General features: G+C 48.9%; 1 protein-coding gene across 2 annotated transcripts in view; it reads right to left on the reverse strand.

Annotated features, from left to right (window-relative positions):
* Positions 1 to 18,741, reverse strand: part of KDM4A (lysine demethylase 4A) — a 226,336-nt gene extending 207,595 nt beyond the window's left edge. The window contains exon 1 of one of the 2 annotated variants that reach the window (XM_033916196.1): positions 18,616 to 18,741. The gene's annotated coding sequence lies outside the window, so the exon portion shown is untranslated. The other variant, XM_033916198.1, reaches the window with a different exon arrangement.
* Between the last annotated feature and the right edge of the window lie 6,952 nt (positions 18,742 to 25,693).

The raw sequence follows: 25,693 nt of genomic DNA on the forward strand, positions 1-25,693 counted from the left end.
TACGATGCTTGGAAGAATGCCTCGATGAAGGCCTCGAACGATGATGAGGGCTGTGTCGAGAACCAGACCTCGATGAGCGGGGAGATTTAGCCTCGTAGATGGAAGCAGCCGATGCCGATGTATGGATAGGACTAGAGGCTGTAGATCGAAGCTCCAGAGGCTTGGAAGAGGAACCCCAATGCACTCGCAAAGACTCTGCTCCTTGCTGAGAGTGTGAGGAGTCCTGTCAATGCACTCGCAAAGAATCCATGCTTTGACTGTCATGCTTAGGAGGCAGACCAAACACTCGCAGAGACTCTGCTCCCTGCAAAGAGTGTGGCTCCAACCGAAGCATAGGAGGCGGCTCGACATCACAGGGAGTTGCCGGATGCCCAGGCAGGATAAAAGGAAGCAGTTTAGGACCCATAATTGTAAGGTACTGAAAGAACTGCTTCTCTAATATGGTCTGGATAGAAGCTGGCAAGGTGGGTTTCGCGTCTGAAACCGGCTCACCTGTCTTGGCTAGAGGTTCCTTCGAGGTGGTGTGAGAGTGCTTCGACTTAGGAGCAGAGAAGGCGGTGCTAGCAGGGGAAGAGGCGAGAGCTAACTCCGCCCACCCCCGACATCACCAGCCAAACTCACCCCATAAAAGGGGACGAGCCAACGGCTCTCAGCCGTTCGGCACGCGGCGAAGGTGAGCGGCAAAGGCGCTCGCCTTAGCGAGAGAACCTTTGCGAAGGATCTCAAGGAAAGGCTCCGAATAACTGCCAAGAAGGAGACGAGAGCGCGGATCAGTAGAGGAGGAAGGAGAAGGAGAGCAAGGCAGGGAGGCGGAACAAGGCGCTAGGAGCGCCGGAGCACGAGGGAGACTTTGTGGCAGAGGCAGGACAAGCTCGCGACCGGGCTCCTCCATTAAAGGAGGAGAGCCAACGGGTGCTGCAGCGCTGACCGGCAGGAGACGAGAGAGCGGATCAGTAGAGGAGGAAGGAGAAGGAGAGCAAGGCAGGGAGACGGAACAAGGCGCTAGATTTCAAGAATAAATGGGATACCTACGTGGGATCCCTACGAGGGTCGAGTTAAGGAAATTGGGTCATTAGGGCATAGACAGGGGGATGGGTAAGTAGAGTGGGCAGACTTGATGGGCTGTAGCCCTTTTCTGCCGTCATCTTCTATGTTTCTATGTTAGGAGCGCCAGAGCACGAGGGAGACTTCGGGGCAGAGGCAGGACAAGCTCCACCCACCCCCCGCCGCATCAGCAGCTCGCGACCGGGCTCATCCATTAAAGGAGGAGAGCCAACGGCGCGCAGCTTTTCGGCGCGCACCTTTGCGAAGAGCCTAATCTTTACCCTATTCTTTAAACTTTATTCTAAACTTTCACCCTAACCCACAGGCAGACACCCTCTCAAATACCCTAATCTTTCAAACTCTATTCTTTAAACCTTATCCTAAAATTTCACCCTGACTCACAAGCAGACACCCTCTCAAATACCCTAATCTTTCAAACTCTCACTCTGATCTTTCAATCTCTCACTCTGACTCACAGACAGATATTTCTTTTAACTCTCTAACTTACTCACTATCAGGCAGACCTCAGCTACAACTTGGTTATGGCTGGGAGAACAAGAAGCGCCATGTCTGCAATCAAGACCAACTGTCCGGTAACTGGAGGGACCCAGGAGGCGACCACAGTATGCGTGCAGAAGGAGGAGGACCCAGGACAGAGGTCTCCATGCAGACCGAGATCATCCCCCTCCCCCCCCCCCTGTTCTCCACAGTCTCTACACAGACAGAGGAGGTCGACCAGCTAGACGGAGACATCATACAGGAACTTAGGAGTCTCAGGGAGGAGGTGAAATGCTTGAGAAGCATCCGAGAGGATGAAGCTTACATTGACGGAGTTGTCCAGGAGCTGTCCCAAATCACCGAGCTGGCCCAAGACATGTCCTCCCTCGAGACACCCAAATCACCAGCTTTGAAACCAACAATTGGGGTACAGGAGATGGCTGGAGACGCTGACTCCTGGCAGCTGGTGACCTCCTCCACGGGCAAACACCAGAGATCTCACCCCCCTCTTTCAATCTCTTCACCCTCTTCTTCTTTTTCTCACCAACAGGGCAGCTTTATATCCACCCCACAACTCACCCTGAGGAACAGATTCCAGATCCTACAGGTAGAAGATGTCGACAAGGAGCAGGAGGATGCCGGGGGTCACGTGATGGCTGGTTCCTGATCGGACATCTGAGCACTGAGCTCCGCTCTACTTCCCCCGATTTCCTCCCCTGCCAGCGCGCTCCTGACCGGCACATGACTAAAAATTAGCGGCGCAGCCGTTGCTAGGCACCAGGAACCGGCGGTGGGCTGGGAAGCGCGGCTTGCACTCCTTAGCGGCGGAGCATGCCGCCAAAAGTTTTGCGGCCGACAAAGACCTGTGGGAGCCCGGCGCGCAAGATGGCGGAGACCCAAACAGACGCTGTGACGGCCCACTCCCCGGATGAGGTAATGCAGGTCTCCATGAGGCACCTCTCGCAGCTGCTCGATGAAAAACTGGCCAAGCTGCATGCCTCTATGGACGACCTTAAAGATTCCCTGGTGGGGCAGGCTGCACAACTGCAACAAGTGGAGGAGCGGCTATCGGCTCAGGAAGATAGAGCTGGAGTAGCTGATGGCAGGCTTGCTTCTCTGGAGGCCCGTGTTTCCCAGCTGGAGGAGAAGGTGGAAGACCAGGAAAACCGGGCTCGTCGAAAGAACCTTAGAATCATTGGAATCCCAGAGACTGTACAAGATTCTGAGCTCAAGCACTTGATTGAACAATGGTTGCCCAAGGAGCTCGGTTTCCCAGACACTGAGGGCCCTGTGGTAGTGGAGCGTGTTCATCGTGTGGGGCAACGACGTGACTCTGATGGTAACAGCAAACCTCGAGCTGTGCTGGCCCGCTTCCACAACTATGCTGTTAAGGCTCGCTTGCTTGACCTGTTTAAGAAGGCGCAACATCTGCTATATGGGGGCGCTAAGCTACTGATTTTTCAGGATTTCTCTACTAAAGTGGCGGAGCTGAGAAGAACCTTCACGCCTTACTGCTCTCAACTGGTTTCCAGAGGAATTCGATTTGCCTTTCTCTACCCGGCTAAGGTGCGCTTGACCTATGAGAACCGCACCTTTACGGTATCTAAGGCAGAAGAGCTGAAGCGCTTCATTGAGAGCCTCCCTGCTCAGTAATGAGCCTGCTCCTCAGGGGGCAATCCTGCCGGAGGACGAGGAGAGTTTTGATTAGGGCCTCCCGTGCTTTCCAATGGTCTCATCTAGGAGAAGGACCATCATTGCCTGTCTGGATTACTTTGCTGCCCCTTGGATGGAGCTTCTTTGTTTGGACATAGTTGCACTGCCTCCAGATACGGGGTGGAGGAACTTTGGCGGTTTGCAGGAAAGATACTTGTGGAGGGGATGCTCCTGCCCCTTCCAGCCGGCGCCGGCTTTAGAGCGGGATTGGACACCTGATAAACATTTTCAGACTCTCTCTTTGGCCTGATCGAGAGAGCTAGATGCCTTCCTTTACTGTGAGGGTCTGGCTGTCTTGGTCTCTCTTTCGCTACTTTTTGACCTTTTGTGTTTGGACTTTATGTCCAGAGGTTGGGTTGTCTTCCTGTCCTCAGTTCTCTACTGTTCTATGTCATTTCGGTCATGGACGAGACTGGTACTTGCGGTTAGACTTGCTTGGGGGGGGGGAGATTGGGGGAGGGGAGGGGTGAGTGTGAGCATCTGTGTTTGTTTGCAGTGGGTGTTGGTGACATGGGGGTGTGGTCGCCAGTATGGATGGGGGAAGGGGTAGCGGGGTTGTTGGGAGGGAGGGGGGCGGGCCACTTTGATTGTATGGGGGGGGCTTGTTCGAAGGAGTTGGCAGTTGAGTTGATGGGTAGTTTGGGGACTGGGTTGCATCCTGGGAATCTGGTTCAGTCTGATTCTTTGTTTGAGTGGACGGAGCGCCGGCTCAGCTGGGAGGCTGGTGCTACCGTCCCGTATGATCTTTGGTCTTCTTTGTGCTTTTTGGATATATCTGGTTATTATGCCTGGAGTTAAGGTTGCTAGCTTTAATGTGGATGGGTTGCACTCTCCTGTTAAGCATAGTAAGGTACTTCAGTACTGTAGGAAACTACAGGTGGATGTTTTGCTTCTTCAAGAGACACACCTCAGCGCTTCTGAGCATGCTAAGCTCCGCAGGGATTGGGTGGGTGAGCTTGTCTTTGCTTCCTTTAATAGCAGACAGAGAGGTGTAGCTGTGCTTTTCCATAAGAAACATACTTGTACTGTGCACAAAGTGATTTCGGACTCTGAGGGCCGGTATGTAATCTGGGCAGGGGTGTTTCAGGGAAAGAAATATGTTTTTTGCTCTATATACGCCCCTAATGTGTATTCTCATCGTTTTTTTCTCTGTTTTGGTTGCTGCTCTTGCTCCCTTCTCTGAGTACCAAATGGTGCTCGGTGGGGATTTCAATATTACTGCTGATCCCCTTATTGACTGTAAGCCTCCTAAGTCTCGTTTACATCAGGGGGAACACAAGGGGGTCAACTTTGTTACTTCGCAGTTGGGCCTTGTGGACCTGTGGCGCACGCTCCATCCAGACGAATCTGATTTTACTTATTATTCTCCAGTGCATAAAGTACACAGTAGATTGGACTACTTGTTAGTTGCCCCACCCCTTTTGTCTGGAGTCCGGAGAGTGATGATTGAGGATGGAGTACTTTCCGATCATCATGTGGTCTGGATGGAGCTTCTTGATCACCAGGCGCCCCAGAGGACCTTGTCTGGCTGGAGAATGAATCCCACACTGTATGAGGATAATGATTTCCGCACTTTCTTGGTAGACCAATGGGATTCTTATCTAGCCGATAACTCCTCTTCTGATGTTTCCGAGGTGGTGTTTTGGGAGGCCAGTAAAGCTGTTTTACGGGGTAAAATTATAGCTTACACCTCCCATAAGCGGAAGGTACAAGATAAGGCACTACTGGATCTGACCCGTCAGCTGGGCCTGGTGCGGGGGGAGTTGCATAGAAAGGGGTCCACAGCCCTCAAGAGCCAATACATGGAGCTGTGATGTCAAATTAATGATTTACTGGCGCAGAGGGCCCTACGGGATATTCAGATGTATAAATACCGTTTACATAGGTGGGGAAACAAGGCAGGGAAATTGTTGGCCTCCTTGGTTAATCACAAGGCCCGCAGGCGAAATATTCCCAAAGTTTGGGCTCCTGATGGCTCTGAGGCGACTTCGCCCGCGGCTATTCAACAGAGCTTTGTAAAGTTTTATCAGGCTCTCTATGATCGGGGGAGCTGTGACACTGAGCAGAGAGCAGAGTTTTTTCGTGGCCTTCCTCTTCCTGAGTTGTCCCAGGCCCAGAGAGATGCACTTAACGCTCCGGTGCAGGGAATTGAGATCCAGAGAGCTATATGGGCTTTAAAGCTTGCGAAAGCTCCTGGCCCGGATGGCCTGGGCCCTGAATACTACAAACTGCTTGGGGATCGGGTTATTGGTCCCTTTCAGGCTTTATGTCAGGCCTTATGTGAGGGGGGTTTGCCTTCACATAGACTTACTCAGGCTCATATTGTTGTGTTACTGAAACCGGGTAGAGCGGAGGACCGGCTGGGGTCTTATCGGCCTATATCTCTGTTGAATCAAGATATTAAGCTTTTTGCGGCCCTTATGGCTGCGCGTCTTGGCCAGGTCTTGCCCATTCTGGTTCACCCAGACCAGGCCGGTTTTGTCCCAGGTCGGTATTCTTCTGCTAATGTCTTACGAGCACTTTCTGTGTTGCAGAACCCTGCACTGATACGGAAACATCCGGGTCAGGAGAATGCCCTCATTGTCAGTCTGGATGCGGAAAAGGCATTTGATAAGGTCCTCTGGGATTACCGTATTTTCGCGGATATAACGCGCGCGTTATACGTGATTTTACGTACCGCGCATACCCCTCGCGCGTTATATGCCTGAGCGCGGTATAGAAAAGTTTTTAAACATAGTTCCCACCCCGCCCGACGCCCGATTCACCCCCCCAGCAGGACCGCTCGCACCCCCACCCCGAACGACCGCTCGCACGCGCTCCCACCCGCACCCGCATCCACGATCGGAGCAAGAGGGAGCCCAAGCCCTCTTGCCCGGCCGACTCCCCGACGTCCGATACATCCCCCCCCCCCCCGGCAGGACCACTCGCACCCCCACCCCGAAGGACCGCCGACTTCCCGACAATATCGGGCCAGGAGGGAGCCCAAACCCTCCTGGCCACGGCGACCCCCTACCCCCACCCCGCACTACATTACGGGCAGGAGGGATCCCAGGCCCTCCTGCCCTCGACGCAAACCCCCTCCCCCCAACGACCGCCCCCCCCCAAGAACCTCCGCCCGTCCCCCAGCCGACCCGCGACCCCCCTGGCCGACCCCCACGACACCCCCACCCGCCTTCCCCGTACCTTTGTGTAGTTGGGCCAGAAGGGAGCCCAAACCCTCCTGGCCACGACGACCCCCTAACCCCACCCCGCACTACATTACGGGCAGGAGGGATCCCAGGCCCTCCTGCCCTCGACGCAAACCCCCCTCCCTCCAACGACCGCCCGCCCCCAAGAACCTCCGACCGCCCCCCCAGCCGACCCGCGACCCCCCTGGCCGACCCCCACGACCCCCCCACCCCCCTTCCCCGTACCTTTGGAAGTTGGCCGGACAGACGGGAGCCAAACCCGCCTGTCCGGCAGGCAGCCAACGAAGAAATGAGGCCGGATTGGCCCATCCGTCCTAAAGCTCCGCCTACTGGTGGGGCCTAAGGCGCGTGGGCCAATCAGAATAGGCCCTGGAGCCTTAGGTCCCACCTGGGGGCGCGGCCTGAGACACATGGTCGGGTTTGGCCCATGTGCCTCAGGCCGCGCCCCCAGGTGGGACCTAAGGCTCCAGGGCCTATTCTGATTGGCCCACGCGCCTTAGGCCCCACCAGTAGGCGGAGCTTTAGGACGGATGGGCCAATCCGGCCTCATTTCTTCGTTGGCTGCCTGCCGGACAGGCGGGTTTGGCTCCCGTCTGTCCGGCCAACTTCCAAAGGTACGCGGAAGGGGGGTGGGGGGGGTCGTGGGGGTCGGCCAGGGGGGTCGCGGGTCGGCTGGGGGACGGGCGGAGGTTCTTGGGGGGGGGCGGTCGTTGGGGGGAGGGGGTTTGCGTCGAGGGCAGGAGGGCCTGGGATCCCTCCTGCCCGTAATGTAGTGCGGGGTGGGGTTAGGGGGTCGCCGTGGCCAGGAGGGTTTGGGCTCCCTCCTGGCCCGATATTGTTGGGGAGTCGGCGGTCCTTCGGGGTGAGGGTGCGAGTGGTCCTGCCGGGGGGGGGGCTGTATCGGACGTCGGGGGGGGGGGGCATCAGGCTTTCAGAATGGGGACAGACCTTCAAGGGGGACAGGACTTCAAGGGGGGACAGTGCACGGAAAGTCAGGGGGGGGGAACGGAGAGTCGGGACAGCGCACGGAAAGTCAGGGCAGTGCACGGAAGTCAGGGGGGTGAACGGAGAGTCGGGACAGCGCACGGAAAGTCAGGGCGGGCGAAAGGAGCGTCGGGCATCATGCGCGTTATATGCCTGAGCGCGGTATAGAAAAGTTTTGGTACATATCATCGTGATTTCTGCGCGCTATACCCCTGTGCGCGTTTTACACAGGTGCGCGTTATATCCGCGAAAATACGGTATTTGTTTTGGATTCTACCACAGATGGGTATTATGGGGAGCTTTCTGGCCGGGATCCGTTCGCTTTACGAGCAGCCGACTGCACAGATTTTGGTGAATGGGACGCTCACCTCCTCCTTTTCCCTAGCTCGAGGCACGCGTCAGGGATGTCCGCTCTCTCCCATGTTGTTCGTGCTGGCCCTTGAACCTCTAGCAGCTAAGATCAGGCATACTACAGAACTTCGGGGTATACAAATGGGGACGCAAGAATTTAAAATTAATCTATTTGCTGATGATATGCTTATATTTTTGGGGGATGTAACTACGGGAGTGCCTGTACTAATTCAGCTTATCCAACAATTCGGTATGTTCTCCGGTCTGAGTAGTAATTTTGAAAAGTCGGAAGCTTTGGCGGTCCACTCACAGTGTGCGGCACATCATGATCCTTCCTTTCCACTAAAATGGTCTGGGGGTACGCTTAAATACCTGGGAGTGTTTCTGCATGCGGACCCTCGGATGGTATATAGGAAAAATGTGCTGGACAAACTGGATGCGGTTGGAGCGCTTTGTAAGAGGTGGATGGACTTTCTGATTTCTTTTCTCGGTCGTATTGCTCTTATTAAGATGGTCCTCTTGCCAAAGTTGCTCTATCCTCTGCAAATGGTGCCTATGTGGGTCACATGTAGAGATATTAGGATATATAAAGGTATTGTTTCATCTTTCATATGGCGATCTAGACGGGCGCGAATTGGTTACCATAAGCTTATTAGAGAGCGGTCTCAGGGAGGTGTAAATCTCCCAGATCTTCGTCTCTATAACGTGGCGGCTCTGCTTCGCTGGGTGCATGAAGCTTACACGGGTGAGACCAAGTTTGCCCCGCCGGGGTTTTGGTCCTTGTTGGCGGCTCCGGTGTCGGTGTTTAATATCTTGAGACCCGGGGCTGGCTCTTGTGCTTCCTTGTTACGACCTTTGCGTACCGCTTGGGGTTGGTGGCGCAGGGAATTGGGGGGCTCGTCGGGCCCCTCTCCTTTCTTGGAGTTCGTGGCTAACCCTGCCTTCCCTGCGGGTAAGCATGTTTTCTTTGTGCGGGCTAGTCAATCCGGATGCCGAGGGTGGGAGGTCTGTTTTCTTGCTGTTCTGTTTAAAAATTGAAAATTATGGACTTTCATGAGAGAGCTTTGTTTGATCTCTTGCCTAGCTGTATTGCTTATCTGTATTATTGTTTCTATAGTGTTATTCCCTTTTGGCTTGGTTGCTGATTGTATCTCTTGTGATTTGTTCCTACAATAAAAATATATTCAAAAAAAAAGGAGCAGGAGGATGCCGACAAGGAGCAGGAGGTAGTCCAGCGCACGGCTCCAACTCCGGGGACAACTGATCGGCTCCCCCCAAAGAAGCGCAGAGTAATAGTCATTGGGGACTCCATGCTGAGAGGCACCAATCTGCAGACCGGATATGCAGTCAAGGGAGGTTTGCTGTCTGCCTGGAGCCAGGGTCTGAGATGTCACCGCCTGTCTTGATAGGCTTCTCATGCCCCAAGATCACTTCCCCATGGTCCTCATCCACATTGGCACAAACGACACTGCAAAGAACACCCCGGAGAACATAACTAGAGACTTTGGAGCCCTGGGTGAGAGGCTGAAGCAGACAGGAGCGCAGGTGTCTTCTCCTCGAACTTCCCAGTTAGAGGCAAAGGAAGTGCCAGGGATGAGCGTATACTGAGGACTAACGAGTGGCTTCAAGGATGGTGCAGGGAAATGAATTTCGGATTCCTGAACCATGGAGAGGCGTTGCAAGGACTTCAGGGAAAAGACCATCTGACCAGCAGGGGTAAGCACGTCTTTGGACACCGACTAGCCCGCCTGCTTCATAGGGCTTTAAACTAGGTAAGTCGGGGGAGGGTACCCACTCAGATACAAGTGCAGTAAGGAACGATCCTGACGAGTTGAGTCGAAACTCCGATTCTAAGTCCAAAGTAAGTGCCCCCATTGCAAATAATTCTCTAGGAGTCACACTACCTCAGGTGGGAAACTCCTCACAGGGACTTAGCAATCACGGGGTATGGAGGGCTATGTATGTTAATGCACACAGTTTAGGCAATAAGATTCTAGAATTAGAGACCAAAATAATGAATGCCGACCTTGATGTGGTGGCAATATCCGAAACTTGGTTCACAGACTCTCATGGGTGGGATATGGCTATACCGGGATACAACTTATTTCATCAGGACAGAGAGGGAAAGTCAGGGGGAGGGGTGGCAATATACATTAAAGAAGACATCAAAACTACAGATGTCAAGTACACCGGGGAATCCCTCTGGGTGAACCTGGCCAGAGGCAGGGAAAAATGCTTGTATCTTGGTGTAGTATATAGACCTCCAAGACAACTGGAAGACAAAGACTCCGAATTAATTGAAGACATAGAGAATATTACTGATGCAGATTGTAACTCATACTCAGCAACAACCAGCGGCAGCAGGAGACTGTTAACATCCATAAAGGGAGCACGACTCAAACAAATGGTATTGGAACCCACTACTGAATGAATACTTCTGCTCGGTCCTCACCTGCGAGGCACAGGGGCACAGTTCGCAGTTGCAGGCAAGGTCCAGCGTGGAAGACCCGTTTCAGAATTTCGAGTTCACACCGGGCGACGTCTACTACGAACTGGCAAGACTCAAGGTGAACAAAGCCATGGGACCGGACAATCTACACCCCAGAGTGCTCAGTGAGCTGCGTGATGTCCTGGCAGAACCTCTATCAGGACTCTTCAATCTCTCCCTAAGTTCGGGGAGAGTCCCCATAGACTGGAAAACAGCTAACGTCGTTCCACTGCACAAAAAGGGTTGCAGGACAGAGGCTGCAAACTACAGACCGGTGAGTCTCACATCAATAGTATGCAAACTCATGGAAACACTAATCAAATGTAAATTAGACGCAATCTTGGATGAGGAGAATCTACGGGATCCCAGTCAACACGGATTCACCAAGGGTAGGTCCTGCCAATCCAATCTCATCAGCTTCTTTGACTGGGTAACAAAACAGCTAGATTTGGGAGAATCCATGGATGTCGTATACCTAAACTTCAGCAAAGCTTTCGATAGTGTCCCGCATCACAGGCTGTTGAGCGAAATGAAATTAATGGGGCTGGGAGAAACACTAACTACATGGGTCAATGACTGGCTGAGTGGCAGACTTCAGAGGGTGGTAGTTAACGGTACCCTCTCTAAAACATCGGAGGTGACCAGTGGAGTACCGCAGGGCTGTCTTGGGCCTGCTCCTTTTCAACATATTCATAGGGGACCTAACTCAGGGACTTCAAGGTAAGATAACATTATTTCACTTACGACGCCAAACTATGCAATATAGTGAGAGACGGCAATTCACCCGATAGTATGACACAGGACCTACATTTGTTGGAGCTTTGGTCCTCGACCTGGCAGCTGGGCTTCAACGCTAAGAAATGCAAGATCATGCACCTTGGCAGCAGAAATCCGTGCAGAACTTACACCTTGAATGGTGAGACCTTAGCTAGAACTTCAACAGAACGAGACTTGGGAGTGATCATCAGCGCAAACATGAAAACTGCTGATCATGTGGAGAAGGCTTCATCTAAGGCAAGACAATTGTTAGGTTGCATCCACAGGAGTTTCGTCAGCCGGAAGCCTGAAGTCATAATGCCATTATACAGAATCATGGTGAGACCTCATTTGGAATACTGTGTGCAATTCTGGAGGATATACTACCGAAAAGATGTGCTGAGAGTAGAGTCGGTGCAACGGATGGCCACCAGGATGATCTCGGGGCTCAAGGATCTATCGTACAAGGAAAGGCTGAAAAATTTGCGGCTGTACTCATTCGAGGAACGTAGGGAGAGAGGAGGCATGAACGAGACGTTTAAGTATATTACCGGCCATATCGAGATGGAAGAAAAGATTCTCTTTCTCAAAGGACCCTCAGCCACAAGAGGGCATCCGCTCAAATTCAGGGGCGGGAAATTTCATGGCGACACCAGGAAATATTCTTCACCGAGAGAGTGGTTGTTCCTTGGAACGAGCTCCCGGAGCAGGTGATCGAGGCAAACAGCGTGCAAGAATTTAAGAGCAAATGGGATGCCCAGGTGGGATCCCTTAGAGCAGTGGTGCCCAATAGGTTGATCGCGATCGATCGGTAGCTCGCCAAGACAAAGTGAGTTGATCATCCAGGACTCCCTTTGCCTTGGCGATCTATCGGGCCGATCAATCTTCCTCTCCCCAACGTCAATTCTGCCATCGGAGAGGAAGTTCGGGCTAGCCAATCGCTGCCTGGCTGGGTGGAACTTCCTTTCCGACAGCAGAATTGACGTCGGAGAGAGGAAGATTGATCGGCCCGAAGCAGAGAGAGCATGGGGTGGCGTCGGCTTTGGGGCCTGTTATCCATTGGTGGCGTTTGGGTCCTGTTCCCCGATGGCAGCGGCAGTGGCTTTGGGAAGGGCAGGGAGAAAGAAAGCAAGGGGGCAGGCAGGGAAACAGAAGGAAAGAAGAGAAACTGAAAAAAAGAAAGGGGGCATGAAGAGAGAAAGAAAGGTCAGGAAGAAAGGAAGAAAAAGTTGGAGGAGGGAATGAGGTGTGGAGGAGAGGAAGCATATAGGCTGAAAGAAAGATTGGATGCACAGTCAGAAGAAGAAAGTGCAACCAGAGACTCATGAAATCACCAGAGAAGGTAGGAAAAATGATTTTATTTTAAAATTTAGTGATCAAAATGTGTCTGAATTTATATCTGCTGTCTATATTGTACAATATGGTCCCCTTTTACTAAACCGCAATAGTGGTTTTTAGCTCAGGGAGCCTATGAGCGTCGAGAGCAGCGCTAAAAACTGCTATTGTGGTTTAATAAAAAGGGAGGGGGGGGGGTATTTGTCTATTTTTGTATGGTTGTTACTGAGGTGACAGTGCATAGAATCATCTGCTTTGACCTCTTTGAAAAAACCCCGGAATAGGAATGATAATTAACAATTCTATGCGTACAGTGTGCGTTGTGTTTTTTTTTTAAATTTTATTGTTGGTAGATCATTTTGACTTGGTCATTTTAAAAGTAGCTTGCGAGTCAAAAAATGTGGGCACCCCTGCGTTAGAGGGTTAAGCCAAGGGAACCTGTCACCAGGAGTGGGATCTCTAGGATAGTAGACTTGGGGGTGGGTCAGTAGAGTGGGCAGACCTGATGGGCTACGGCCCTTATCTGCCGTCATCTTCTATGTTTCTAGGAGTCTTGGACACTTTAATCACCAACGGTGGAACCGACTGCTGAGCTATCTGACCTGAGGAAACAGGGGAAGATACAGTAGGTGGCGTCGAAGCAAAAGCCGCTGCCAACGATGAAGGTTTGATGAGGCTCGAGGTGGAAGCAGGAGGCGCTGGAGCATCGATGGACATCGAGGCCGAAGACACCATGTCGAAGAGCTGATCTACCAAAAGGCAATGACGCTTAAAAGCTAGAGGCTGAAGCATTAAGCAAGGCGTGCACGAAGTTGGACGATGTTTCGGCCTAAGGCATTTGAGGCAGCGTCTATGAGGGTCTGTAAGGGAGATCGTGCACTTACACTTGCAACACTTCTTAAAGCTGGTAGCAGGCCGGGACATAGGCTGAAAAATAGCTGCTGCAAAGTCGAAGCACGCGGGCTGCAGCCGAACGGCCTTACCTGAAAAACGGACAGAAGAAAAATCTTTTTTTTTTTTAAACAAATGAAAATAAAGAAAAACAGCGATTCGTGAAGAAAAACCACAAACCACGGTCGAAGAGAAGGCAAAGTGAATGAAGTTGAACGCAGAGAGTCAAAGACGGACTTCTCGGCTCCGCGGAAAACTAAGAACTGAGGTGACGCGCCCTGTGCACTGGGCAGGAAGGCACTCGCGCATGCGCGGTGCGGGCGACTCAAAACTTCTTCAAGCAAGTCTGCTTGTGAGGCGTCCGCATCGGGGCTCCGTCGGATGATGTCACCCATATGTGAGAATACCTACCTGCTTGTCCTGGGATAAAGTGCCGGTTAGATGAAAAATGCAATAAAAAAGGCAGTTTGAAAGGGAAAGGAGCCATTTAGACCGAAACAGCTTCAGGATTTTTTTTTTTTACTTAGTCAGAACAGACTCCACGGCTCTCAAAGCTGGAAGCCTGACCAACCAGGAGCCAGGCTGCCGGCTGAGGCATCTCTACAAAAAGTTGGGGAGATGGAGGAAGGGATCCAGCACGAGACCCAATGGGTTTAACACACCCAAGGTCAAACGGATCCCCAAACAGGACCCGTCCAAGCTCCGCCTGGCACAAAAGGGGAACCCAGGAGTCCAAAAACAAATTCTAACAGTGCTAAGAGGGGAGCCAAATTAGTCTTACCACCTGCTGTTGGAGACTGAGACAGACTGGATTGCTAGGGGGGAGTCTCTCCTGATATACAAGTTTGTTTTCAGTCTCCACCTGCTGGTAGCAGTGAGATATATAACCAATTTGTAAGGACTATACCGGTCTACCAGGCAATACAGAATTCTATTTTATTTATGGGGGTTTTTTTTTTTAATTTCCCACTGAAGATCCTTGTGACTCTGGGCAAGTCAATCAACCCTCCATTGCTCCAGGTAAAAAATAAGGACCTGTATATAACCACAGAAAGCGGGCATATCAAATCCCATCCCCCTTTCCCATCAGATCCAACATTTCTCCCTTTCACTTCCTTCTCTGCCTGAGCAGCAACACAAACCTCTCGTGGCTGCCTTGACCATAGCTTCTACTCACAGGTATGCAAGCTTATCCCCCTTTCCTCTAGGGTTCAGCATCTTGCCCCCCACCCAAACCGGTCATATGTTTCAATCTGGCAGCATTGCGCATGCACTGTTTGTGGCCTGCTCTAAAGCTTTCCCTCTGGCACATGCAGAAACAGGAAGTGCCAAAGGGAATGCTTGGGAACAGGCCAAAGGCAGCATATGTACAATACTGCAATCAGTCAGCACCTCTCCTTCACTCTGGCCCTCTTCCCTGTTGACAACCCCCTACCCCCACACTGGTAGCTCAGGGACCGTCTGAAAGCCCTTCACACATGTGCGTGATGGCGATGTCATGTGCTTCGGGGTGCCTCAAGACGCAGCCACTATGGTTAGCATGCCACGGCTCGAGAAAGATTGTGAGACACTCTTACACGATCATTTTCTTTCCTTTAGTCCAGTGGTTCTTAACCTGGGTTCGACTGAACCCCAGGGGTTCGGTGAGTCAGTCTCGCGGGTTCAGCGGAGGTCAAAACACCTCCGACTCATATAGCGCTTCGGTCACGTTCAATCATCTATCAGTTATTCAGTGATTTTGATCAAGACTGATCGTGTACTCGGTTTCTTGATCTATCAATCTGTAACTAATGCCTTATATACATCAATCAATTCCTGATCAAAATTTGTAATTTAACTGATAGATGATTGAACGTGACCGAAGTGCTTATGATTCGTGATGATACGCCCCGCTTGTCCATAATTGGCTGCAGGTGATCACGCAACATCGCTTGGCCTATCTGTGCTGCAGGGGATTTGATGCGCACAGTAGTCGAATTGTAACTGTTGTGATGGTACGTCGTGTGATACCTATCTTAATATTTTAATCCCTTACTATGTCGAGCAAAATACGAAAGTGGTCGGACGAATATGTACAATATGGATTCACATGTATAACGGAACGTGATGGGAGTCAGCGTCCTAATTGCATGATTTGCAATGCCAAGTTGAGTAATTCTAGTCTAGCTCCGGCAAAACTAAGGGAACACTTCCTTAAGCTGCATGGAGATGAAAAATACAAGAACACAACGCTCGCTGAATTCAAGGTAAAGAGAGCAAGATTCGATGAAAAGGCTACTCTGCCTGCTCTCGGCTTTGTACCCATCAACAAACCGATCCTCACAGCATTGTATGAAGTTGCTTACCTGATCGCAAAGCAGGGCAAACCACACACCATTGGTGAAACACTCATAAAACCAGCTGTGTTGAAGATGGTGAATATCATGCTGGGAAAAGCGGCTGAAGTTCAGTTATCTGAAATTCCTCTTTCAAATGACATCATCAGCAACAGAATAGAGGACATGAGCAAAGACATCTTGGCTCAAGTAGTTGCAGATCTGATTTCAAGCCCGGCAAAATTCAGCCTTCATCTCGACGAGACCACATACGTTTCCAATCTAAGCCAGCTTGCAGTATTCGTGCACTATGTGAAAGACAACGTGATAAAGGAAGATTTTTTATTTTGTAAGCCTCTTACAACAACAACTAAGGCAACTGATGTGAAGAAACTTGTGGATGACTTCTTCAAAGACAACAATATTTCGTGGGATATGGTTTCTGCAGTTTGTTCGGACAGAGCTCCAGCCATGCTCGGAAGAAAGTCCGGTTTTGGTGCGCTACTGAATGCCAATGCACCACACATCATTGTTACGCATTGCATTCTGCACAGGCATGCGTTGGCAACAAAAACCTTGCCTCCAAAACTGGCAGAAGTTTTAAAAATTGTTGTGGAATGTGTGAACTATGTGCAAAATAATACTCTGAAGCACCGCATCTTCAAGGAGCTGTGTAAAGAAATGGGATCTGAATTTGAGGTACTTCTGTACCATTCTAACGTTCGGTGATTATCCCGGGGACAGGTGCTGAATCGTGTTTTTGCCATGCGTGTGGAATTAGCTCTGTTTTTGCAAGAGCAGCAACATTGTCATGCAGATTGCTTCAAAAATTCTGAGTTCATTCTCATTTTAGCGCACATGGCTGATATCTTTGCAGCTCTCAATCATCTCAATAAGCAGATGCAGGGTGGTGGAGTCAACATCATCGAAGCGGAAGAAAACCTGAAAGCTTTTCAAAAAAAGCTACCATTATGGAAACGATGAACAGAAAACGATAACTTCGCAAACTTTCCCCTGCTAGACAACTGTGTAAGTCAGATCGAAGATGTATCTGGAATCGGAGACATTTCTGTACCCGCGGAACTGAAACAAACTATTGCCACGCACTTAGATGAGCTTGCAAAGTCTCTCGACGGATACTGCCCTACAAGAGAGTCATATCCAGCATGGGTGAGACAGCCGTTCACGTTTAGTGTTGAGACAACAGATGTCAATGATGAATACCTCGATGAAATCATTGAAATTCAGCAGAGCCAGGTTCAACAGCAACTCTTCAGAACAACAATGCTCTCAACGTTTTGGTGTCAACAATTGGTAACGTACCCTGTTATTGCTAAGAAAGCTCTAGAAATTTTCATACCGTTTGTTACAACATATCTTTGCGAGCAATCCTTTTCGAGGATGCTGGACATAAAAACGAAGAAAAGGAACAGACTTTGTTGCGAAAATGACATGAGAGTGGCACTTGCCAAGGTAAAGCCGCACATTTCTGAACTGGTCTCTGAGAGGCAACAGCAGAAGTCACACTGATTTGCAGTAAATTTCATTATTATGTTATTATTATTCGAAATATAGAAGAACTTTTTTGTTTTCAAAATTGATATTATTTTTCCCTCACTGTATACCAGTGGTTCTTAACCTGGGTTCGGTGAGTCAGTTTCGTGGATTCGGCAGAGGTCAAAACACACCTCCGACTCATATAGCGCTTCGGTCACGTTCAATCATCTATCAGCTATTCAGTGATTTTGATCAAGACTGATCGTGTACTCGGTTTCTTGATCTATCAATCTGTAACTAATGCCTTATATACATCAATCAATTCCTGATCAAAATTTGTGATTTAACTGATAGATGATTGAACGTGACTGAAGTGCTTATGATTCGTGATGATACGCCCCGCTTGTCCATAATTGGCTGCAGGTGATCACGCAACATCGCTTGGCCTATCTGTGCTGCAGGGGATTTGATGCGCACAATAGTCGAATTGTAACTGTTGTGATGGTACGTCGTGTGATACCTATCTTAATATTTTAATCCCTTACTATGTCGAGCAAAATACGAAAGTGGTTGGACGAATATGTACAATATAGATTCACATGTATAACGGAACGTGATGGGAGTCAGCGTCCTAATTGCATGATTTGCAATGCCAAGTTAAGTAATTCTAGCTCCGGCAAAACTAAGGGAACACTTCCTTAAGCTGCATGGAGATGGAAAATACAAGAACACAACGCTCACTGAATTCAAGGTAAAGAGAGCAAGATTCGATGAAAAGGCTACTCTGCCTGTTCTCGGCTTTGTACTGAACTGGTCTCTGATTTGCAGTAGATTTCATGATTATGTTATTATTATTCAAAATATAGGAGAACTTTTTTGTTTTCAAAATTGATATTATTTTTTCCCTCACTGTATACCTATGTTTTGAATTTGTAAAAATCATATTTTATTTTTCCAATAAAGAAGGGTTCGGTGAACACGCATATGAAACTGGTGGGGCTCAGTACCTCCAACAAGGTTAAGAACCACTGTCCTAAAGAAACTCTCCTCCCAGCTGGTTATTGCTTGGATCACTCTACCACTGTTTCTCAACTTCTTCAAGCCAATACCCCCACCCAAGCTCCGCCCTTGCGCCCACCCCCATAATAATAGTACTAATTGTGATGCAATTTCTTCCATTCATTTTCATATACACATAATACAATACATAATGGTAACCACAAAATTAAAAGGCACAAAGCAGAGAAAATGTTAATCATCATTTCTATTCGGGCGTTTTTCAAAAAAGTCAAAATACTCCCCCCCCCCCAATCTAGCAGAGATAAATGGTGAAAAGTGACGTATTTCGATGACTAAACTCCTTTCCCTACCTTTGTTGTCTCTGGTTGCTCTTCCTTCTCCCTGTCCCTCTCCCAGCGAGGGCTGGAGGCAAACGGGTCAAAGTGGGAGGAGCCCGGGAAGGGGGCGGGACACCCGTGCGACGCCTCTGCCAGAACCGAAACCTGGGCCCAAGCCAACTCCTGACCCCATTGCCCCAGCTCCCAAACGCTCCTACCTGACCCCTCGGCTCCTCCGCCGGCCGCCTCTGACGCAGCGGCTCTCTCCCGACCGCCTAGAGCCCCGCCGGAAGCAGGAAGTGGCGTCAGAGAGCGGGAGCCCCGGTGGGGCGCATGCGCCAACCGGAAGCCGTTGCAGCTCATTCTTCGGCGAAACCTACCAATCGCAGGACCCGATGCCTGCTCGGAGCAGCCCATAGGGAGAGACAGGGAGGAGGGGGCGGTTCCGGTTGAGCGAGGCAGCCTGCTGGAGTTCGGGAAGGGAGGGTTAGTCCACAATTGATTGTATTGCCAAGGGGGGACATGGTAGACACACACCTAAATGATGGAGAGCAGGAGGAGATTTTGCTTTACAATTCATTCCAAACTCTCTAGCCCTATCCTCAAGTTTATCAATTCATTTCCAATTCTAGACCTCCAGGGCCTTGGTCAAAGGGAAGTTTCACCGATGCTACACAAGGGGTCCCTGGGTCAACCCATTGGAAGAAAAAAAGTGGTCTGAGGGCTGCACTAACACTAGCTGATGAGCAAAACTACCATCCAGCAGGTCCTACATTTGGCATCACTAATATAGAAGATGTATGTATCGAATAATAAACCTTCATGAAAGGAACCCCAAAAGCAGTAATGCCCTGACTGAGCCATCCTCACTTCTAAAACGGCTGGTTTGGCACCAGCATGTCTGATGGCTGCTATTCTGTCCCCCATGCAGAATTGTTCATGTCTCCTGGCAAGAGTTTGAGATTGAATATATCACCTGCAAGTATGTTCTCTTGTATGGGCCTCAGGAATGGAATCGAGGACCAATGTATGTTCAACAGCAAAGACACCTTGCTCTTTTAAAGAAGTTACTGAAGAAATATTGATTTGTAAGGTCTGACCGCTGGTCACTTTTCTATGGATGTCAAATATTTATTGAGTGTAGGTATATGTTTTTATTGTGTATGTTCTAGTTTGTGAACCACTGTAAAAAATGGGTTCTAAATAAATAAAAACCATAAAACAAAGAGAACAGCTATGGTGAGCCCCATCAGAGCGGGAATGCTGAAGTAGCTGTCAAGATAGTTCTGGGTTTCGCTACAAAGTGTCCCTTTAAAATGGTTTTTGATATTTACTTTTTTTTAAAGTAATATCTCCTTTAAAAACAGCCACCTGAGGTGCAAGCAAATTGGCTTGTTATTAAAAAATTACCTTTCCTTGTCAGGCTGCAGCCACCCATGTTCCTGTCTCTTTCAATCTGTACATCTTAGCTCCAATGCCAGAAAATTTGCTTGTTGCTTTTTGCTTTCTTTGAACTGGGAGGTTTTTAATTACACTGCTGTATTGTGGGTCCACACTTGTCGCATATTTATTGCATGTAGCAGGGGTTCCAAAAATCAGATTGTCACTAGCTCACTCATAATTTATAAAGATTTGAAGAGGGTATGAGCTGAGTTTGGAGAGCCTTGGTGAACCTAACACCCAATAAAGTGCAAAAAAGTCATTTATACAAAAAAAATATATATATATATATCTCCTGCAGCTGATTGTGATTTGTGATGGAGCAGTTCTGCAGGTGAGGGGGGTAGATATTTTTCAGTGAACTTAAGATTTTTTTTACAAATTTGTAAATAACAGCAGCCTGGATTCAGTAATGCTAGAGCAGGGATGCCCAAAAGTTCAACTGTGATCGACCAGTAGATTGCAAGGGCACACAAGTTGATCACAGAGCAACTCGTGTTGCCTTTGCATTCTCCAAATGCCACACGTGTAGCCATTGCACAAGCGCCGGGCCCACAAGCCTCCCCCCTCCCTGATCCCCAACATAAATTTTGACATTGGAGAGGAAGTTCTGGGCCAGCCAATCGTTGCCTGGCTGGCCCAGAACTTCCTCTCCGACGTCAGAATTGATGTGTGTGGGGGGGGGGGTGAAGGCTTGTGGGCCCGGCGTTTGTGCAGTGGCTGCATGGGCCTGCCTTTTGTGGCGTTACTCAGAGTAAATTAATTTTTTTCCTTTCTGATGGATTACTTCATTTCTCAGACAAAAGGGGCACACTTGCCCATCTGTCCAAAGTTTGTCCATTGCATGTTCTTCACCTCTTCTTATGACTTTTTTTTATTGGTCTTTGTGTTGTAATGAAATCTTTGGCCTTGCATCAGAGCAGAAATAAAGCCATCACGTTTAGAACATTAAAAAAAGAAAGAAAGGGGGGCAGGGAGAGAGGAAGAAAAAGTTGGAGGGAATGGAGTGTGTAGGGTGGAAGGGGGCAAGCAGGGAGAGAGGAAGAAAAAGTTGGACTCATGGAGGGACAGAGAGAGATGTTGGTTGGGGAATGGAATGAGGTCTGGAGGAGAGGAAGCATGCAGGAGGCAGAAAAAAGGGAAGAAATATTGGATGCACAGTCAGAAGGAACTGCAACCAGACTCATGAAATCATCAGACAACAAAGGTAGGAAAAATTATTTTATTTTCAATTTAGTGATCAAAATGTGTTTGAATTTATATCTGCTGTCTATATTTTGCACTATGGCCCCCTTTTACTAAACCGCAATAGTGTTTTTTAGCGCAGGGAGCCTATGAACGTTGGGAGCAGCGCAGGGCATTCAGCGCAGTTCCCTGCGCTAAAAACCGCTATCGCAGTTTAGTAAAAGGGGAGGGGGTATATTTGTCTATTTTTGTATAGTTGTTACTGAGGTGACATTGAATATTTAAGTCATCTGCCTTGACCTCTTTGAAAAACCTCCCGAATATAAATTATAATTAACATTTTCTCTGCGTACAGTGTGCTTTGTGTTTTTAAAAATTTTATTGTTGGTAGATCATTTTGACTTGGTCATTTTAAAAGTAGCTCGCAAGCCAAAAAAGTGTGGGCACCCCTGCGCTAGAGCCAGCATTGTGTTGACCCTCAGCATTTTAATGAATATCTCATTGAAAAAAAAGTCTACCCCATACCTTGCCCCATCACAAATCACAACCAGCTGCAGGAAATTTTTTTAATTGTTATTATTATAAATGACTTTTTTTGCACTTTATTGGGTGTTAGGTTCACCAAGGCTCTCCAAACTCAACTCTCACACCCTCTTCAAATCTTAATAAATTGCCTTGGCCTAAGTAACAGAACAGAGAGTAACATAAAACTTGTGGGATTTTTGACACAGAGTTTGATAAACCATTATATCAATATCTGGTTCTATGAAGTAGTTGCAATTCTCAGTGAGTGCTCAAAGTGCTCTTCGGATATCTTGGTTCTAATTTTACTTTTAGTATGCTTCATTCTTGAAAATAGTTGCTCACAAAATGTAGGTGCTGCTAAAAAGCGAATGCATGAATAAGGCGCGATTGTAAAGTGAGGAATATTTCTCTCTGGGAAGATAGGATCTATAAAAGTCCATTAAAGACAAGTGATCAAATTTTTCTTTCAGATGAATGCATTCCATCTGAAAATTGGCAGGTAACATATTTATGTCGACTGAAAATAGAGTCATAAATTAGAGAATGACACAGTGGCTGTTACCCACAGCTAGCCCGCTGAAACAGTGGGAGAAAAAAAGTGGTCGCTGCGAGTACGGGGACAAGGCCATTCACCGCCCCGTGGAGCTGTGAATGGCCTTGTCTCCGCAGTTAAGGGAGGGAACGCGCACGTGATCCAGCAGTCCCCTCCCTCCTTCTTAATGATCACTGCCCTCTGGGCATTTCCCTCCTTCCCTTCATGGCAATTTTTAATTTTCTCTCAGACAGGCCGAGCCTTGAAGACGCGTGTGGCTGCCGGAAAGTTCTCTGACGCAACCGGAAACAGGAAGTTGCATCAGAGGAGACATTTCCGGCAGTCGCATGTGACTTCAAGGCTCCGGCTGCTTGTTGAGAGAAAAATAAAAATCGCCAAAGAAGGTAAGGGGAAGGGAGGGGGCTGATGGACTCCACAAAGGGTGCTGAAGGGAAGTGGCGAGAGGAGGTGGGAGTGGGGGTGGAAGAGAGGAACAGACGCTGAAGGGAAATGGGGAAGAGAGTGTGGGGAGAAGAGGGAAAAGGGGAAGAGAGTGGGGAGAAGACGTTGAAGGGAAATGGGGAAGAGAGAGTGGTGGTAGTAGCAGCTCATCTGAGGAAGATAGGGTTGCAAGTTCACTCGTATTTGGACGACTGGTTGACCAAAGTGCCCTCTTTGGATAAAGGGCATTCTATGGGGGGAAAGAGTGCTTTATTAGACAGCTGGGAAAGGATATCACTGTGAAACTGGAGGCATATTCCAAATATAGTGCTGAATTTTTGGAAACTTTGAACTATGATGAGCTTCCTAAGGAGTTGATGAAACTTCCTTTACATGGAATTAGAGAATGACACGGGGAAAAAATCTGTCACCGTCCCCGCAGCATCCATATAAGCCTTAGTACTGTAATATTTAGCTTATTCCTTTCTTATAAATCAAAGATCCTGCTGCTGAATTAGAGAAAGAGATGTTCAGCTGGCAGGGCTTTGTTTATAAATTTTTATCAACAACTAATATACTACCGTACTTTATCCTAAAGCAAAAAATAAATAAATAAATAGTAATCAGGGTCTCCATCTGGGAGCACCTGGCTTGGCCTCCGCGTGTGCGGGTCGCCAGAATAGATGGACCTAAAGTCTGATCCGGTGAAGGCGTTTCTAGTAAAGTATTGGGGTTCAAGAAGGGATTGGGCAACTTTCTGAAGAAAAGGGGATAGAAGAGTACGGATAGAGGACTACTACACAGGTCCTGGACCTGATGGGCCTCCGCGTGTGCGGACTGCTGGGCATGATGGACCTCTGGTCTGACCCAGCGGAGGCAATGCTTATGTGCTTATGAATTTTTTTTTCTACCTTTGTTGTCTGGTTTCTGCTTTCCACATCTCATTCAATTCCTTACATCCACTGTGTGTTTTCTCTCTGCGTCTTCCATTTGCTGTAACTTCACCCCCCCCCCCCAATTGGTCTAGCACCCATCTTCTTCCCTCCGCTCCCCCATAGTCTGGCATCTGTCTTCTTCCCTTCATAGAAACATAGAAAGTGACGGCAGAAAAAGGCCGAGGCCCATCGAGTCTGCCCACTCCATTGACCCACCCCCCTAATTAATCGCTCTCTGATGACCTTTTCCCTCGTAGAGATCCGACATGAGCATCCCATCTGTTCTTAAAATCTGGCACGCTGCTGGCCTCGATCACCTGTACTGGAAGCTTATTCCAGCTGTCAACCACTCTTTCGGTGAAGAAGTATTTCTTGGTGTCGGCATGAAACTTCCCGCCCTTTATTTTCAGCGGGTGTCCTCTTATGGCCGAGGGTCCTCTAAGAAGGAAAATATCATCTTCTACCTTGATACGACCAGTGACATACTTAAACGTCTCAATCATGTCTCCTCTCTCCCTACGTTCTTCGAGAGAGTATAGCCGCAATTCGTTCAGCCTTTCTTCGTATGATAGATCTTTGAGCCCTGAGACCATCCTGGTGGCCATTCGCTGTACCAACTTGACTCTCAGCACATCTTTACGGTAATGTGGCCTCCAGAACTGTACACAGTACTCCAGATGAGGCCTCACCATGGTTCTGTACAAAGGCATTAGAACGTCGGGCTTCCGACTAACAAAGCTTCTCCGGATACAACCCAGCATTTGCCTAGCCCTGGATGAAGCCTTCTCCACTTGATTGGCCATTTTCATGTCTTCACTGATGATCACCCCCAAATCCCGTTCTGCTGCAGTCCTTGCTAAGGTTTCACCATTCAATGTGTACGTTCTGCACGGATTATTGTTGCCAAGGTGCATGACCTTGCATTTATTAGCGTTGAAGCTAAGCTGCCAGGTCGAGGACCAATGTTCCAATAAAAGCAGGTCTTGCGTCATGCTGTCGGACAGATTGCCGTTACTCACAATATTACATAGTTTATAGAGCAATGGTCAGACCACACTTGGAATACTGTGTCCAACACTGGTCTCCATACCTGAAGAAGGATATAACACTGCTGGAGAAGGTGCAGAGGCGAGCGATGAAGCTAGTAGAAGGTATGGAGAACTTGAGCTACAAGGATCGCCTCAGAAAACTGGGATTATTCACCCTTGAGAAGAGAAGACTGAGAGGGGATCTGATAGAGACTTTTAAATTGCTAAAAGGAATCGACAAAATGGAGCAAGCTCACTCACCAGCAGGGGGAAAGGATGGCGAGCAAGAAATAGTTTTATTCACATTGGCGAATGTGACCCAGACTCGGACCAGAGGTCATGGCCTGAAGCTGAGAGGGGACACGGCCAGGACAAATGTCAGAAAGTTCTGCTTCACCCAGAGAGTGGTGAACGCCTGGAACTCTCTCCCGAAAGAGATGGTGGAGGAAACTACCATTCTAGGATTTAAGGGAAAATTGGACACACATCTTCTTGCAGGACACATTGAGGGATACGAGTGACTAATGTATGCACCAGGGTATGCCTGGCTGAGCCTCCGTGTGTGTGGATCACCGGACTGGATGGACCCCAGGTCTGATCTGGTGCAGGCATTTCTTATGTTCTTATGTTTAGCATCATCGGCAAATAATGTTATTTTACCTTGAAGCCCCTGAGTCATGTCTCTTATGAATATGTTGAAAAGGATCGGGCCCAAGACTGAGCCCTGCGGCACCCCACTGGTCACCTCTGACGTTTTAGAGATGGTACCATTAACCACCACCCTCTGAAGTGTACCACTCAGCCAATCGTGGACCCATGCTGTAAGAGTTTCACCCAATCCCATCAATTTCATCTTGCTCAATTGCCTGCGGTGGGGGACGCTATCAAAAGCTTTGCTGAAGTCCAGGTACACGACGTCCAGGGACTCTCCCAAATCCAGTTTCCTTGTTACCCAGTCAAAGAAACTGATGAGATTGGATTGACAGGACCTACCCTTGGTGAATCCATGTTGGTGGGGATCGCGTAGTTTCTCCTCGTCTAGTATCATGTCTAATTTGCGTTTGATGAGTGTTTCCATGAGTTTACTCACTACCGATGTGAGACTCACCAGTCTGTAATTCGCAGCCTCTGTCCTGCAACCCTTTTTGTGCAGAGGAACAACATTAGCTGTTTTCCAGTCCAAGGGGATTATTCCCGTGCTCAGGGACAG

Source organism: Geotrypetes seraphini, chromosome 12 (assembly GCF_902459505.1).
Source record: "Geotrypetes seraphini chromosome 12, aGeoSer1.1, whole genome shotgun sequence".
Classification (NCBI taxonomy): Eukaryota; Metazoa; Chordata; class Amphibia; order Gymnophiona; family Dermophiidae; genus Geotrypetes; species Geotrypetes seraphini.